An 18,223-nucleotide genomic window follows, 5' to 3' on the forward strand; every position below is an offset into this window, starting at 1 on the left:
ACCTAATCTAATCTAATCGAACCAAAAATTCTTTGAATCTCTCTGTGACATAAAAAAGTATATTATATCAATTATTTCGTATCGAAATAAAATTTGATTATTTAATTTTGCGATTTTTTTGTCTTTCAATCGTGTGACAAACATGATAGATTAATTTGTAAAATTAATTTCGAGATCATTATGCCATCTTGGCAATTAATTGAATCGACGCACAGACAAGACGTCAAGAGATGGCGTTCAAGACGATCATTGGAAAATTATCGCGAAATTTCATGTTTTGCATTTGGACTCGCGCCAGCCGTTCGTTTAAAAGAGTGGATTCGCGACACGGAAATCCACAGGGAGTTGGAACTCAGACATCTTGCTATCTACACCTCTCTTTTCCTTTACGGATAGAAACCGTGGAGTAATTATCGCATAACTTGGACCTGGTCTCTTTGTTAACGACGAAAGCTTCTCTCTCTCGAGACAAGTATCCGATATTGAGCGCTCGAGGAAGCGTGAACTTCGTCTTCACGCTTCTCGGCTTCCGGTACCCTTCATCGACCATTCTCTCTTCCGCCTGGCTATCTCCGTAATTTCTTTTTCCCTCACATGGTAAACCATGAGAGATACATATCTTATTAAACATTTTAACATATAATGTAGACTTTTTGTGCAATTAGATAGGAATCAAGAAAAAAATCTAGTAATTATTTAAAATAGGGACCATTTAATTGATTTTATTGCTTTAAAAATTTTGTCAATATTATATTATGCTTCTATAATTTGGAATTTAAATTAAGTAATTATTTTTATGTATTTATTATCCATCGATTAATAATTAAATAAATTTCTGTCTAACTTTTTCATTAATTATATTTATAGAATATGATTATTCGTTAAATTTATATCTTCGAAGAACTATATTTTTTATATTTATTCAACGATTATTATTTCTTCTCAATTTGCATCCATGAAAAGTGAAACGTCAAGGACAAATATTTAGCAGCGACCGTGCTCGTTTCTCATCTATTCGTTTCACGTCTTTTCCTTTCTTCTTCTTTTCCGTACTCTTAATTTAATAGAGCTTCTTTTTTCTTCTTTTCTTTTCCTTTCATTCATTCTGTTCTAAGTATCTCTCACCTTTTTTCTATTTATTTTAATCCAGCTTCTTTCACACCATTTTTCTTCGTTCTTTTTTCAACAAAAAATCCAAGTGTCGTATTTCTTTTCGTGGAACAGCCGACTGTCACAAGATATTTAATTTTTCGAGATTAAAACTCGATCGCAAATATTGATAAACTCTAATGATCCTTGGTGACTCAAGCGTGCCATCTAAAAGCCTTCCAAGCTTTTAAGCTTTTCCCAACGTCGACAGAGTGCTACGTGGCACGTTTATAGCCGCTTATTAAACGGCGAATAATTTCACTGCGTCTAATGAATTTGAAACTTTTCCCGAAGCCTGTTGGAAAGGGGATAGCAAATCGCGTTAGAAATCTCAAGGAACTCTTGGGAGGAAACTTCGTTCAAAAACTTTGCTAATGTTCAGAGAGTCCTACAGGGACACTTCCCTTCCTTCTGCTTCAAAGATTCGAATAACTCTTTTTAGAACCAAATTAATGATTATTGAAAATTTTTCCAATAAATTTTTAAATCTAATTATTATAATTATTTTCTTATAATTAATTATATAATTATTTATATAATTATTATATTAATTATGTAATTATTTTCTCGTGAAAATTTCTCATTCTTAAAAATTGTCATATTAATTTTGTTGTTCTAAAAAATTATAATGGATTCTAGTAACTCTAGTGATCACAAGATATTTTTATCTATCGACAGCTTAGGTTAAATATTTTAAATATAAATATATATTAAATATTTTAAATATAATATAAGATTCTAAATTTTTAAAAGATCTTAGAGAATTTTAAAGTAACTTTAGGGACTCTAGAATTAAATTCACAAAGTATTTCTATCTATCTTGATAAACTTCATAAAATTTTTCGATAATAATTAAAATTAGAATGATTTTAATTCTACGTGAAAAATATTATCATAAGATAGTCGATTTATTATGTATTTTCACCTATAAAGGAAGATTCCCATTTTTAAACGACTTTCATGATCAGAAATTCCTGTCTGCGCGATTAGGCGGATAGAGGTTATGGCCAGGGTAGATGGCTAGGTTCAGAACTAGCGGGTAATCGCGTTAAAACATAGCAAGCTACTCGAGCCCTCGTTAATTCGTTCCGATGAAGTGTAACCGGCTCGATGATATCAAGGGCCGATGTTTGAGAAATTCGCTTCCGGAAACGATGCACTCTCATTCGCGCAAACACTCGTTCGACTAAATATCCGCCGAAATTCCACACGGAATTTCACTCGTGCACGAATTTTAATTCTGAAACGTCGATATATTCCCGGACGTTAATTCGATAGAAAATTTTCGATTCGTTATACACCGGCGATGAATTCTCGACAATTTCCAATATCAAAGAATCACAATAATATTTGAATCATTTTCGCGTATTTCAATAGTGTTCGATGTATAGTAATTAATTTAATATTCGTGATAATTCATCCGAATTTTGAAATGCGTTAAATATCTGCGTATGGATTTAAAAATAGATATATAAGGTGGCTCGTAATTGCATGTTCATGTTTACAGGCTGAGTAAAAATTTTATGTGAAATATTTTTATATATTTCTGTTCTTAGTCTTATTATATGTAATATATTAATTATTTTCGATAATATTAAAAAATGTTTTAAATAAAAGTTGAATGGTTTTGAGGGATATATATATTGATGTTAATAATTTTTTTTTTGTAGGATTTACATTTATTTTTTTCAAATAGGATTCTATGTTTTTCGAATAATAAATGTAGTATCTCATTTTCTATGAAAAATTATTAGATTAGCAAAAAATCATTAGTTTAGAAGATATTTAATAATATTCAATTGTTTAATTGATAATTGATAATTTTTCGATTTTCATAGTCAATATTTTTTATAGAAAATACCGAGATACATCAATTAATGAATTAAAAAATATAATTCTATTTAAAAAAGTAAAATATTTATAAATTTTTTACAGGTTCATCTACGAGAAAATTAATAACGTGAGAAGTTTCCTTGAAACCATTCAATTTTTATCTAAAACATTTTTCTAATATCATCAAAAATAGCGAGATATTCCAGATATATTTATGGAACACCTTTATATTCCTTTAGAATTAAATAAATTGTCAAAAAACGTTCAGTATCACAAAATAAAACAGAGATGAGTATAACAGGTAAGTATGTAAAGGGTAAGTATCTAGAATTAAGGAAACTGTAAAAAAAAAAAAAGGAAAAAAATATTATAAAAGATAAAAACTGTAAAACGTAAATATATAGAATAAGTTTATAAAACCTCTTCACTTATCATATTCTCCTAATACAAAATCGGAATTTTAACTAAAAATTTTTGGAATTTTTCGAAAAATTTCATGTACCACCTCCTCATTCATCATATTCTCCTAATACAAAATCAGAATTTTAGCTAATAAAAATTTTTTCCAAATTTTTTTCAACTTTGTATTAGGAGAATATAATTCAATAAGAGGTAATGTATGAAATTTTTTCAAAATTTTCGTTCAATTTTTTAATTTTGTACTAGGATAACATAATTGAAGAGAAGGTGGAATGTGAAATTTTTTTTCAGGATTTGATATACTTACTGTTCTTACTTACTTTTTAATACTTATCTTTTCTTACCAATTGACATATTTTCACAAATTAATAATTTTTTCACCATTTTACTTAAATTTAAGAACTGAAAACAATTCTTACCTTCTTTTCTATACTTATCTTCTCTTCCATATTTATCTTTTTGAATTGCAAATTTCAATTTCTGAAACAAAATATTTTTTAATTAATAATATAAATGTATAATGTATTTTAAATATATAAGCATGAAAAAATATATAAAATACATAAAAATAAAAAAATATGTATAAAATATGTAATATATACATAATATTTAAAAGTATAAAGATATATACATATAATATATACTTACTGATAAAAATTAAAAAAACAAATCAATCGTTTGCCGACTAATTTCTTTATAATTTATTTTTTATTCTTTAAGAAAAATATATTGCAAAATTAATATAAGAAAATAACAATCGATATTGAATGAATAATCAAAATTTATTTTTTGTAAAAACGTAAAAGTTAATTAAAGATTATAAAAAAATTCTAAAAGTTTTTTAACTTTCAATAGTAACTACAGAAATATAAAAATATACACGAAATATACACATATCTCCTACGATAATCCTTTCACTATATTAGATACATCTCTTGAATGAACAATGCATTCACCTCGTATAAAATTTCCTCTCGTCGGTAATATAGCTTCAGTTTCCGGTTGCCTACCACGAACCACGTTCAACGACAGGTTTTCGATCACCGTCCAACCATCACGATCGCCTCGAAACTTGGTTGGCTCGTTCCATTTTCGTGGGTCGATAAACGGCCGATGAAAATGGCGGGAAACCGTGGAACGTTTCTCGCGCGATGCGCGGCGATCTCGGTGAACCGAGACGAGGGAGAGGGGATACCGAGATAAACGATCGACGAAGTGGACGATGTCGTGGATCGTATTCGACCCATTGGCAGGAGTTACGTAACACCTCTGCCCACCGCTGGTGACCTCGAAATGCTATGAACTGCTTTGGAACGCGGCGCGAAATGCCTCGAATCTCTGACGTCGTGCCTTTGAAATCGGAAGTCGAATTGAGGAAAATCTAGGAATTATCGTTGGACAGTGTTTCGTTTCGTGCATCGAAGAATCTTGGGAGTTTGGATGTAACGTTATCGAAATCGATTGGTTGAGATCAAAGAGAGAAACCGGAAGTTGGAGAAGCGATTTCAAGATTTTAATTGAAATTAAATCTTGGGATAAAAGATTAATTGGATGGATTAATTCGGTTTGAAATTATTTGCGGGAATTGAAGATGGTTGAAATTGAAAATTTTCGAACTTTTTGTTAAGAATTTATAGAATATATAATTTGAAATTTGAAGCGAGATGAAAATATATTTTTTAAAATTGAAAATATAGAATATAGAAGCAATGGGATAAAAGTGATTGATGAAATTGGAAATCGAGAATTATATTTGATTGTTAGATCAGCGAAATTTGTCAAAATAATAATTACTAAAGGCATGCGATTATTATCGATTCTAATTACATTTAATTGAGATAGACGTTTAATTATATTTATCTATATACATTTATTACGTTATTCCGATTACAATCATTTATATGATATAATATACATACATCGACAATTCTGGCATCAATCTAGAATAGTATTACGATTAAATGGCGAAATTGATACATGCCTACATACAAATGATAACAAACAACCAATTGGAAAATAATTACAATTAATATTTTAAAATAAATATCCGCATTTTATCATATAAAAATTCCAAAAAAGATTCTAAAAACAATCGATCGTATATTAGAGCCATTCCAAAGATTCCATGCGAATTTAATCTAACCTAAAAATTCCTAAAATACAAATAGACGCGCGTTGCCAACATTCCACGCGAAAATCACAAAATTTTCCTATATCCTGACTCTCTCTGAACGATTTTCTCTGTCACGACCAATCGACACTCGAATCTTCATTCGTGGAACATTAATTAGCGAACGGATCGATGCAGAGAAAGGGAGATTTCCTCTCTTGCACAGCTCTTCTCGCGTATTTCCCTTTTACTCTTGTGTTTTCCCGATCAGCACCGCCTTTATTAAGCCTCCGTTGTCCAAGTCGCTTTTCAATCCGGCCGTTTTTTCGTCTCTTTCGTGTCTTTGATCCATTGGAAACCGTTTTTTGAGAAAAACCACGGTGAAATAATGGAGATGGAATGGAGGAATGGATCTCTCGAACGTGCTTCAAATACCAAACTTGGCAATTTTCCTTCTTCTTTGTTTCTTTCAAATATAAAAATAGTTTTTTTTTTTTTCTTAAGTTACTCTAGTCACTAATTGCAATATTTTCCTCTGGTTGGAAATTTTTTAATACTCTTAGAGAGTGAAAATAAGATTTAATAAATTAAGAGTGTATGAAAATGAAGGATGTTTTGCGCCAGAGATTATGCAAATCTCTTGAAATTTGAATAAAAAAAAGACTAGAACAAACTGGAGAAGATGAATAAGTATATAATGTGTAGAAAAAAACAGAAGATATATTCCACGATTTTCTCGTAAACGAGTTTAATTGTCGAGCGAAAACGTTCATAAAGTCATAGAAACTTTGAAAAATTTATTTTCAGCTTTGGTAATTCCGTAAAAAGATCACCTGGTGCTCGAGGATATTCATAATTTACTCGTTTATTGATTTATTAATAATTTTGTTAAAAACAAGATTAAAATAAATGGAATAAAATAGGATTAAATAAATAATTTATAATCCGATGTGATCAAAAATGAAAAATGTCCATATAAAATGATTTGTTCAGATTTTAATTTTATATAATTTTTCATACCATTGAAATTTTCGTAAACTTATGCTTTTCAAACTTGTGCATTACAGCGAGCGGATTATAGTATAGGTTAGGTTTCGAGGTTTCATGAATGCTTACTAATTTATGTTGCGTTAGGACTGGATTAACGTGGATTAATTTCAAATTACATTTAGGTTGACGTAGATTGGATTGGGGAAAACGTTAATGAACGTGTGTACAGTGTGGTGTAGGTCAATGCTAACGTAGGAACTTTCGTGAAACTTCGCAGTAGAGTAGGTCAACGTTGACAAAAGTATATTAGCGTAAAATTCTACGTTGACGAGAATACGCAATAGTTACCAATGGTACCATGAATTCGCGATAGTTTGGATTAATTTCATAGAAGATCTTGATTTTAGTAGTCAAGATTAACTCTAGCACGGTCTTACGTTATTCGTAATTTAATTTAAGTTAATTATAGAATGAATTATTAGAAATCCAATAAGTAATCTGAGTTTTCAAAAGATCTACGTTGAAATAATATTATATCAATAAAGATATATCTTGAATTAAATATTTTCTAACCTAGGCTTAACATTAATATCTGGTTCACTGAAACTTCTGATTGAGATTAAGGATTTTTAACTCAGAATTGTAATAATGTTAATTTAGTTTAATAAAGTAAAATTTCAATAAATTCTAAATTCATATTAATATATAAGTCTATGTTAAGCAATATTTATATTATTATATTCTAAATTCATATTAATATATAAGTCTATGTTAAGCAATATTTACAATAGTTTAATAGACCAATTTTTTACAAGATTTAAGTTGATACAAAGTAATACAGTATAGTAGTATTCAACTTTTAGATCAACGCTAGGACACCTTTAAATAAAGAGATATGTAACATATATACGATAAATTATCAGAGACCTAGTAAATAGATCAACTTTTTAGAAGATCTATCTTGGCATGCAGTTTTAGTAATTTAAGTCAATGCAAACGTAGGCTTAACTTAGTATTTACAATAGTCTATGTTTACAGTAGACCGAATGAGAATTCAATAGAACTATGATTACTCAGGGTAGCACACAGATTCAAACCATAGCTTACTCATCTCCAAGGTAACCTAGGTCTAGGTTAATCCGTATCCACCATCTTCCAAGTTAAAACCGGCTCAAGCTTAGTCTAATCTACACCTGGATTACCCTCAAATCTGCACTTACCTCTATTCAGGCCAATGTCTTCCTGTACTCTCTATATTGACGAGTAATAATATAATGTAGATACATTGTATACGCAGACAGATCGAAGATCGGCAAACAATCGAGGATGAAGCAATCGATCGAATTAGTGGTCGTGGTAAAATAGGATTCATTGTTGTATCTTCGAATCCGATAAATTCGATTCGCAAATTCGTTGGCGACATAGTGCACGGTTAATCACTGGAACGACGTTTCGGCCTATTGTGCACTCTGGACACGGCCTGTGAACATGGCTAGGCTTGTCGAGTATTTTCCATCACGTGTATTTCCAGCCACTTGATCTATATTAATGAAAATTATATTCCACGAATCATATTAACGTATGAATTCGATCGTATATTTTATACGATACACGATATAAACCTGTCATTATAATTGACGAAATCCCTGGGTATCGGCTCCGCTTAATCGATTCCAGGAATACAAGTTAAATATTCATACCACGCACCAATATGTGAAATCCAATTGACTTGCTTTCGTAGCAAAATCATGCGTATTTTCTTCCTATAATATTACATATGTTTACTATTTAATATATAGTGTGCTCATCTCTGAACAGTAAAATATCGAAAAATATAAAAAAATGTTTCAAACAAAACACGTTTGTTTGATATAAAAAATTATTTCTTAGAAAAAAATTCTTTTCTAGAAAAAAAGCTATTTATGTCAAAAAATCTTTAATTTAAAAAATTGTATCATATAAGAAACATGCGAATATTCTGCTATTCATATTCGTCTTTTTTATGAATTTTAATCTTTTTTATGAATTACAATCTTCTAAAATAAAAATTTTTTGATATAAATAGTTTAATTTTGTGTAAATAATAAATCTGATTAATACAATGAAAATTATATAGATCCATTTAAAAAAATTAAAATTGATTTTTACTTAACCTCTACATCAATCCATAGAAAAATTATTAATAAACTAATATTACATTGCATATTATTGCAATGTAAATACATATTTTTATTTGATGTATATTCATTCTTAATAAAAATCATTATGTGAACATATCTATGATTTTAGAAATAATATATTTCATTTTTTAATTAATGAAGAAATGCAAAGAAGTTTCTTCAGAAATCTTTGACAGCTGCAAATCTAGGATATTTAGGCTACACATACGGGGAATATCTAAATTATAAGCATTAGTGACATGCTAGGTTACCTCTATAATATCTGCTAGAATCCAGAATTTGATATACATCTGCAAATTTCTCAACTATGTTTCAGATGTATATAATTCTCTCGTATTAAATTTTGATCTACATACTGCGTATTACACGTAATATCGACCTAAATTCTTAACCAAAATATGATATTGAAATCAAGGAATAGAGGGCGTTTCACATCTACGATCGATTATATTAGAAATAACAGAATAACAGAATAATCGATATTTTCAATAATTTCGATATTTTTGTTCCAACTCAAAAATTTTCATTTTATTTCCTTTTAATAACAAAATAAATTTGCTAAATATTTTATCACGTAATGGCGGACATTATGCATGGAAAATACGGGTGGAAAGATTATCGATAATATTCTGCGTGCTAGTGACTAGGTTGATCGCGTTTGCAATTACCGATAATGCTCGCGATTCGTCAGAGGCGTACGCGGTTTACGCGGTAAAATATCGTACGACAACTCGCTGTCGCTTTAATCCCACTATTTATGCATGTGCACCAAACTGGTTGAACGATTTCAACTTTATTACTTATTCCTCCTCATTCCTCCCTCATTGTTTCAATAATATGTTATTTGAATCAATAATATTCTTCGCGTAAAGCAAGAATTTTTTATTGAGTACGTTATGAGAAATAAATTTTATTCTTAAAAAAAAGTTGAACGAAATTGGTTGGAATTACTGAAAATCTACGGTTATGTATGTAAATTATTATCAATTTTCATTTAATATATTCTTAATACAATCTTACATAAAATTTTCCTGCAAATTTTTATTAACATCGATCGAAAATTAATATTAATATAAAAATTAATATACAAATAAAAAAACATAAAAAAATATTATGTCAATATAGATCTAAATTATTGTGAGCTGAATTTATGTTAATCTTGCAAAGTCTTAAAATTGCAAATCAATATTAATATACAATATCATTTAAAAATGACATTTAGCATTCATTTTTTTATATTATACAAATTAAATTACACAGATATTTCGTTTCAATATTTTATTAGAAATAACTTAAAATTAAACAAATGTTTTAATACTCGAACGATATAGTAAATATATGCTAATATAATTATATTAGTCAATCTAGGTTAATGCAAATCTACGTCAAGCGATGACTTATACTATTGTGAACCGACGTCAACATTGACTTAATCTACTATGGACCTTCGTTAACGTCGACATATATTAGCATTGGCTTAGACTATTGTGAACCTACATCAAAGTTGATATAAACGATTGTAAAACTATGTTAAAATATAGGGGTAAATTTCTATAAATATATTTCAACGTTGATATATAATATTTTAATTCATACTTAAAATTTATATACTTGTATATAATTTGTATATAATTTAACATTGATTTAAATTGTTCTTATGATGATATATTCATTTAAATTACTGAAATTTTGTAATAATAAAAATCTAAAATTGTACATCTAAAATTTTAAATTTTAAAACAATTCTTAAGGAACATAATGACTTTTTTTATTTTTAAATAGATTTTAAAAGTTGAAATTCTATAAATTTTTTTCATGATTTTAATGATAAAATAAATATAAAAATAATTAATAAACTTTATATATAACTTTATATTTGAGGAATCTAATAATTTCATTTGGAATTCTAAATAATTTTCAGATCTTAAGATCTCAAAATTCTATAAACTTTATAATTGTAGAATTTTTTAATATAATTACGTATATTTTTTACAATTAATTTTCAGTGATAGAATAAATATAAAAATATTTAATTTTAAAAAAATTCTTAAGGAATATAATGATCTTTTCTGTATTTTGAAGTAAATTTCCAAGCAATAAGATTTGGAAAATCAAAATTCTGCAAATTCTATAATGTTAAAATCTTTTAATACTAGAATACAATTATTTTAGCAATGAGAATTTTGTAATAGAACTTAATGTTCCAACATCTATAAAAGTTAAGTATTCTTAAGAGAGATGAATGTTGGTGGAACTTTGAAAAGAACATTGAAGAATAGCCCAATCGTAATACCAATATGAATACCATTCGAAGCAAACGTATTCTAACGAAGTCGGGAATAGCTGATTACAAAGTTCAATGCGGTCGTTCCGAATCGTTAGATAGAATCTGCCGACATCATACATCACAGGATACGGTTTCTACCCCATAAGAAAGGAAACTCTGTGAGAAGGAAGAAAATAATGCGGATAAAAGAATGGAAGGATGAAGGTTCTTCCATGAACATTATGCGGTCGGTTAATTTGATTTGCAGATAAAAATAAAAATAAAGGAACAAAGCCTCGAGAGGGTAGTAGCCTTTTCGATCCTCTTGAATTTATTCAATAGACATTTGCAAGTAATGCAGAATTCAGTTCTTGATCAAATTGGCGGCAAACATTTCCATCGTGTCCTAGGAAATCCTTACTCTTGGATCATCCGTGATTGTTTAAATGAAAGAAAAGAATAATAATTAGTTAAAGATGAAGAATGATTTTATTTTGTATTATATATATAGTATTGTATATTATATGTTTCTTAAATAAATTAATAAATAAATTTTTTTCTTTATTTCTTACTTCATTTGCAATTCGTTAACCATCCTTGTGTTTCATAATTTCTATTGAAACAGTTTTGTTTTATTTTTTCTTTTTTTTCAATTCCTCGTATAGCGTAATAGAGAACGAAATAAAAGTCGCAATGCGAGATTGTTCCTGACTATTTGATTACGTAAAAGGAGAATAACAAATCTCTCTAATAAAATAAAAAAAAGGAAAAAAATATTTTAACTAGAAGATAGACAATTAAAAAAAAAATGACAAAAATTGTTATTAAACTTCAAATTGAAATATAATAAAATATTTTTTTAAATAATTAATATAAATTAAAAAGAAAAAATTCAAAAATCAAAAATATACCTATAATTGATTTGTAAGTAAATGATTCAAGAATTCCAAAGAAATAAACAGAAAAGAAATTAGAAAAAGAGCAAAGGTTGGACACGGGTAAATACTCGTGTTCTCGCGTCTTTTACATCGTGTCAACGCTCGTTCAGTTTGTCGAGGGTCGTTTGAACGTGCTTCATCTCATGACTTATGGATCCGCGTTACACTTCACCGATCAACTCGTGGCAACCATTCTGTTTCCGCTCACTTTCGGCCATGAGACGTGGTTATTTTGTTTGTCGATTGACACAGAGAGCGACAATACACACACATGTATGTTCACATTTCAATCCTGACAATACAATTTACTGCAATTAGTTACAATTTAAAAAAAATTTTCAAAAAAGGAAAAATATAAATGAAAAGTAAAATCTGGGGTTATTTTTATAATGAATATTTTAATAAAAGCTTAGACTTATTGTTATTTAAAACTGAAGAAAAATTTGATTTGTTAGCAAAAATAGATTTAAAAAAAATTCTTAAATTGAAGAAAAGTTTGGATTAAGTTAGAAGAAAAGACTTTACTCTACTATTACTATTACTTATTTGAGACTAATGAAGACTCTACCTAGATTTTATATCTAGTAAATTCAAGAGAAATCCTTAGATTAAAGAAAATTTAGATTTATTAAAGATTTTTAACTTGAAGAAAAATATAAGTATAATGGAAACCTTTTGCTATTATTTGAGATTAATGTTTGCTATTACTTAAATCTAGGGAATCCTAGAAAGAAAGGATCCTTAGACTAAAAAAAAGTATAAATGTAATGGAAACTTAGATTTACTATTATTTAAAGATTGAATAAATGAAACTTAGATTTGCTATAGATTTAGGAAACTCTACATTCAGAAAGATTCTTAGACTGAAGAGAATTTAGTTCTTGTTATCTAGATTTAAGCAATAAATCTTTTAATCTTTTGGAATTTAGACTTAGGAAAGTTCAAAATTTACTGTTATCCATAATTAGAAAAACCTACTACATAAGCTCGAATATTTATACATTACTAATTCCAAAATTACTCAAAATTCCTGTTTAACGCAGACATCATTATCCATTTTCCTTTCGCGTTTCATTTACTCCATAGATTCTGTATCCTCCTGCAACAAATCCTGATTCATATCCAGAGACAAGTAAACAGGTCGCGTTAATTTGATTCGTGAAAGAAATATTCTGTTCTATAGCGACGAATTTACTTACCGCGGCGCCTGTTCCCAGTCGACTAATTGGAAATTATGTAACGTCAGAGCGACTGTGTTTCCTGTAGAAGGAACATAGGAGCAACGAAAAGGACCGCCTGTTTCCCTGCAATTCCTTTGTTCCTCTCTTTAGTCGTGGAGACGCAAATTATTAGGGGCATAATCAACTTTCTCAATGACACTTCCTCTCTTTTCCCTACGTTTCCTTTGTTTTTTCCTTTGAAAAATTACGCTTTTCCCTATCGTGGCCAGGTGAAGGATATTATGTATGGTTTAATTAGTCGTTCGGCTATTTTTTCCATAACTTTGTGTCAGGTTTTAATACTATGTAGATACCAAAATGAATCACGTCATTGTACCTGAAAAAGGAATAAAAACGGTGTTAGATTAATTCTGAATAGAAAAGTTTCAAAATTTGAAATGTAATTGTGATTTTGAATATATTTTAGATATAAAAAAATGTGACATCTTATAATTATAAAAATCTAATTAAAATATAAAATAAAATATAAAATAAATAAAAATCTAAATTATTTTTTAATTTATTTATTTTTTACTATTAGATTCGAAAATAGAGAATAAAAATATATTTTTAAATCAATTTATATATTTATATATATTTCTGTATATTATATAACGATTCGTTCATTTATCGTAACAAATTTTGCGAGAAATTAATTGAACATGGAATAATTAGTCTGCTTTGCCTACAATATTAATCGACTTTGTTACATTATTCCGTGCAAAACAAATAGATCCGCCCTCCAGAAGCTTTATAGGATGCTTCATTAATTGGCGCGTCACGGTTGCCGCGTTTTCTATGAATTAACAATGACGAAACTCTGATAAATCAATTTAACGGGAAGCAAGAAATTATACGTTGACTCTGAAATTAATAGTTGCAATTACACCTAATCTTTGCTGAACAGGTTGTATGAACATAACTTCATATGCTACTGGCTATTTGAAAAAAAAATAATCAATTTTATTCAAATAAATTTAAATTAAAAAAGTACTTAATATTTTTATAATTTTTCTATAATCTTTCAAATCCAGATAATTCGATTAATCTTAACCTAAAAGATTGTGAAAATTCAGAAATGCTCTAATCTTAATTTGACCAAATTCTATCAAAAAAAAAAAAAAAAAAAAGAATCTTTAATTTTAAAATTTCTCAAACTTTGCCAAAAAGGAAATACTTATTTGCCTCTCTTTTATCGCATAGGTTCGTTCGATTTATGGATAGCAGAATTCGATGATAATATTTCAAAATGGCGCGAAATAAAGGAACGAAGTGACAGACCATTAGTGGTAGCTGGGTTTCCTGGAACCTAGATATGAAAAGGTCTTTCTAAACGGGCAGGACATTACCGTGGCGATAATTAATGAAACCGTATACCGTTTTGCCGACATTAACTCGTTAGGAGGGCCGCTGCTTGGGAAATTGTGTCTGCCTCGAGGAGAATTAGGGTGAGAATAGTAATGAGAGAACGCTGCGAATAACTTATGTTTCCGTATGTGTGCGTATTTATTACTCTTGTCGAAATTCTAATTTTATAATTTAGATTTAAGAATTTTGGTCGAGTTATTGAGCTTAGGAATAATTTGAATTTTAAATCTTTTTATATTGTTATTAGATAGATCGAAATTCGATTAAAGGTTAAAATTGATGGATATTTTTTACTTGCTAAACCTGTTTTTGACTTAGATAAGATAAGATAAATTGATTTCTGAAACGAAATAATAATAGTTAACAATAAAACTATGCTATAGTCACAAAATCAGTAAAATATAAAATAACAAAATATTAGAAATAGTATTATGATAATAAACTGAAAAGAAAATATAATAATGCTCCTCTAAATGCAGCGATCATACTTATTATAGATAGCCAATAGATGTGACTTCCTAATAGTTCAATTTACTATTTGCTATATCGCTCTCGAAAAAAGAATACGATATTTGATGATTGATCAAAATTGCACATAGAAGATAAATATATGCTTCTAATTCCTATCAGTACACTGATTAATATATCGATCAGCCGATCAAACATCATTCTTCACATCAAACATCTCTACCATATCGAGACTATTATACCTAACCTCCAAAGAATCGAACGCCTGATTATAGCAAATAGGAAGATCGATCGAGCTTACCATGTCATTTTCATCAGCCGTATGAGTTAACGAAGAAACCTCGAAACAGGACACTTGGGTATTTATTGCACGCGTAAACATCATCGATCGGCTCGAAACGGCATGTACCTATATCCTGTCCAACGACACATACTACACTCATTTCCCTCGACGATCGCTCGACAGAGGGCGATCGATATCGATATATCGATATACTTGTGCACTCGACACTGGCGGCGTTCGTGTAAACCTGGCGTGTGTACATTTTGCGCCACGTTGGATCACGGCTCGCCACCGGATTCTGCGATCGGGATAACCATTCCATCTGATTCCCGAGGGGGCTCTATCCTCTCATTCCCAAGGGATCGACGAACCGAAAACACGACGGATGAACGTCGACCGGAAATGAGCGACTGTTGAAAAGAGACGAGTAATTGGGAGTAGGGGTTACGTCATTTATAGAATGAATGATTTGGAATTCTGGCTGTCATTCTGATGAGTCTAATATTTAATTTTGATTATTAAGTTAGATTTTTGTATGAATTAGATTTTATTGAATAGAATTTCAAAAATAAAATAAAAATAAAGGTAAGTGTTTCAATTTTTATGCATTGCAATATATACTTTATGTATTTTACTGATTAGAATAGAATTCCATTTATATGAACTTTTGGAACATTTAATTTTAAATTTTAATACACTATGAATGTCATTTTAATACACTATGAATTTATCTTTAATTTTTTTATGTTTATTTTATGAAAATCCGTCATTTAAAATATATTAATAATTCTAACATCATTTAAATTATCCAAACTTCATTTATTGGAATGAAATTTTCATTAATTTGATTTGATTGAATGAACTTTAGATAAATCCTTATTATTTAAATTAGATTAATACATTATATAATGAATGAAAAATAAAATAGAATGTAGAAATTAGTGTAGAATTAAATCCATTTATCTGTATTTGCACTCTTATTTCAAAAAAGTTAAAAATAGCAAAATACTTTAGATTTGTATGAATAGAATTCTACTGTATATGAATTTTCCAAATAGTAAAAGTCAATTTATTGTGACAAATCTATTACAAAAAAATTCTAAAGCAACATTTAAATAACTTAATTTTTTCTTCTCAGAATTCCAACTTTCTATCACGAGATCCAACATTATCTTTACATTAAATTACCAATCAGAAAATCTACTCAAAATCAATAAGAATCGGATCGATTGAAAAAAGAACATTGACAAAGATGAACGATCGAAAGATCTGCATTTTAATAATCTGCTCATCGGTGAGGATTAAAGACCTCATGGGTCTCGGATCATGGATTTTCGACAGATGATACAAAGGTGGCTGATTCTTATCGCGGAAAGATGATAGGATCGGCCTATCTCTTCTGTGATCCGTAATTGAGTTCTGGTGGAAATAATTGCTCGCCTTCTGTCGCAGGTGAACTGAGATACCGTCGTGTATCGGATCAAGGGAATTGAAGCAGTTCCAAGTGGAATGAGAAGATAGCTTTCGATTAATCCATTAAAGAACGTGTCTTGCCATTTGTACCGATCTTCGGTTATTCTTCGATGAAAAAAAATTTACCAAATTTTTTTTCTTCTTAATTTGTCGATACTTGAGGAGAGGATTCTGAGGGACCTATATATAAATCATTAGAGAGACTAATTAGCAGAAAGCGCCTGAGTTTGAAAGTTGGAGGAGAGATTTTTTATAAGAAAAAAAGTCATTGAGAAATGATAAATGTGTTTCTATGTGGCAGCGGTTGATGATCGATACGTAGAGGAAACGAGGATGAAGAAAGTAGGGCGTAATTTTCTTTCGATTCTATCATGTTATCAAAGTTTCTGATGGACGTTTCGAGCCTAAGACGAATATAGTTCTTGTAACGTGGAAGAAGCTGCACATTATAATTTCGATTAAATCTATGTAAATAGATGGCACTATGATGCAGAGAGCTTCGTTAAATTTAATTTATATGAATTTGACATGGAGAATGACGTAATTAGAAAGATTAATACGAGTAAGAGCCAGAAATCCTAGTTAATATGGATGTGAAAATTTCTGAATTGAAATTAACTCAGATTTAAATTTAAGTAACGTAAAAGTTAATCTCGAAGGGCATTAAGTTGATAGAGAACTTGAAAAACCTAGAATTAACCTTACCTTTACATTTCAAGAAACCTAAATCTACATAGACAAACCTAAACTTACATTAATATGCTTCTTATGTAATCTTATATTAAGCTACTTTGAATCCCTCAGCATTATCTCTGAGAAAAAATAAATCCTTTACAAAACCAAAAATTCTACCAAAACATTCTGTCCTCTAACCTCAAAAATTAAATATTTATTCGAGAGCGTGATTCAATTTCTTTGATTAATTGCGAGTTATTGATTCTCTCAGAAAATTAATTCCAAATAATTAGAATTCAATTTCGAATTCTTTTCATTTTTCAATCACCGCATTACTTTTCTCATGACGTTTTAAAATATATCTTTGTTTACCGGCAAACAGGAAGTTTAGAATAGATCGCTTGACTCGAATCGATCCGGTTTTTCCTTCGATACTCCCTTTTTCCATTTTCCTCAGGGCATCAATCATTGTTGGTTGGACGATCGTGTGCAAAAATCGCGACGAGAGGAAAGTTATTCTTTAACAAAAGCGCGCTGACGCGGCTTGCTTCCCATCTTGACTTTCCAATCCCCTCTTATCTTTTTCTCCCTTTCTCTCTCTCTTTTTCTACTTATTTCTTTTCCTTTTACTTTCTTCTTGTTTCTTCTTCGTTTCTCGTTCCTCCTTGTCTTTGGTTACAAAAAAATAATATCATCCTCTTTTGTATTCCTGCGAAGATGCTCTTAGCCTTTCCTCTTCCCTCGAGGACAAACGTCCCATTCTTCAACACGCGTTTTCCACATTTTCCAACCTCTTTTTTCAACTATTTTCTCCTCGTTGGCCGAGACGGTCATAGGGAAGGTTCGTGTT

General features: G+C 29.4%; 4 long non-coding RNA genes across 8 annotated transcripts in view; 2 read left to right on the forward strand and 2 right to left on the reverse strand.

The window, feature by feature from the left end:
• Window positions 1-18,223, forward strand: part of LOC102672857 — a 101,559-nt gene that overhangs the window by 15,623 nt on the left and 67,713 nt on the right. The window lies entirely within an intron of this gene.
• On the reverse strand, window positions 7,418-9,102 carry LOC116186092. Its single transcript, XR_004151029.1, has 3 exons — window positions 8,934-9,102; window positions 8,125-8,265; window positions 7,418-8,042 (listed from the first exon to the last, which is right to left on the reverse strand). It is a non-coding gene; the product is annotated as an uncharacterized LOC116186092 (long non-coding RNA).
• On the reverse strand, window positions 10,690-13,434 carry LOC102672582. 2 transcript variants are annotated; one of them, XR_004151028.1, is made up of 5 exons: window positions 13,086-13,434; window positions 12,908-12,985; window positions 11,955-12,178; window positions 11,521-11,695; window positions 10,690-11,370 (listed from the first exon to the last, which is right to left on the reverse strand). It is a non-coding gene; the product is annotated as an uncharacterized LOC102672582 (long non-coding RNA). The 2 variants fall into 2 exon arrangements; XR_422307.2 differs by lacking the exons at window positions 10,690-11,370; window positions 11,521-11,695 and having other exon boundaries at window positions 11,782-12,178.
• LOC116186093 lies at window positions 14,939-17,934 on the forward strand. The gene is made up of 3 exons (XR_004151030.1): window positions 14,939-15,810; window positions 16,364-16,577; window positions 16,678-17,934. It is a non-coding gene; the product is annotated as an uncharacterized LOC116186093 (long non-coding RNA).

This window comes from Apis dorsata, unplaced genomic scaffold (assembly GCF_000469605.1).
Source record: "Apis dorsata unplaced genomic scaffold, Apis dorsata 1.3 scaffold_416, whole genome shotgun sequence".
In the NCBI taxonomy this organism is placed as follows: domain Eukaryota; kingdom Metazoa; phylum Arthropoda; class Insecta; order Hymenoptera; family Apidae; genus Apis; species Apis dorsata.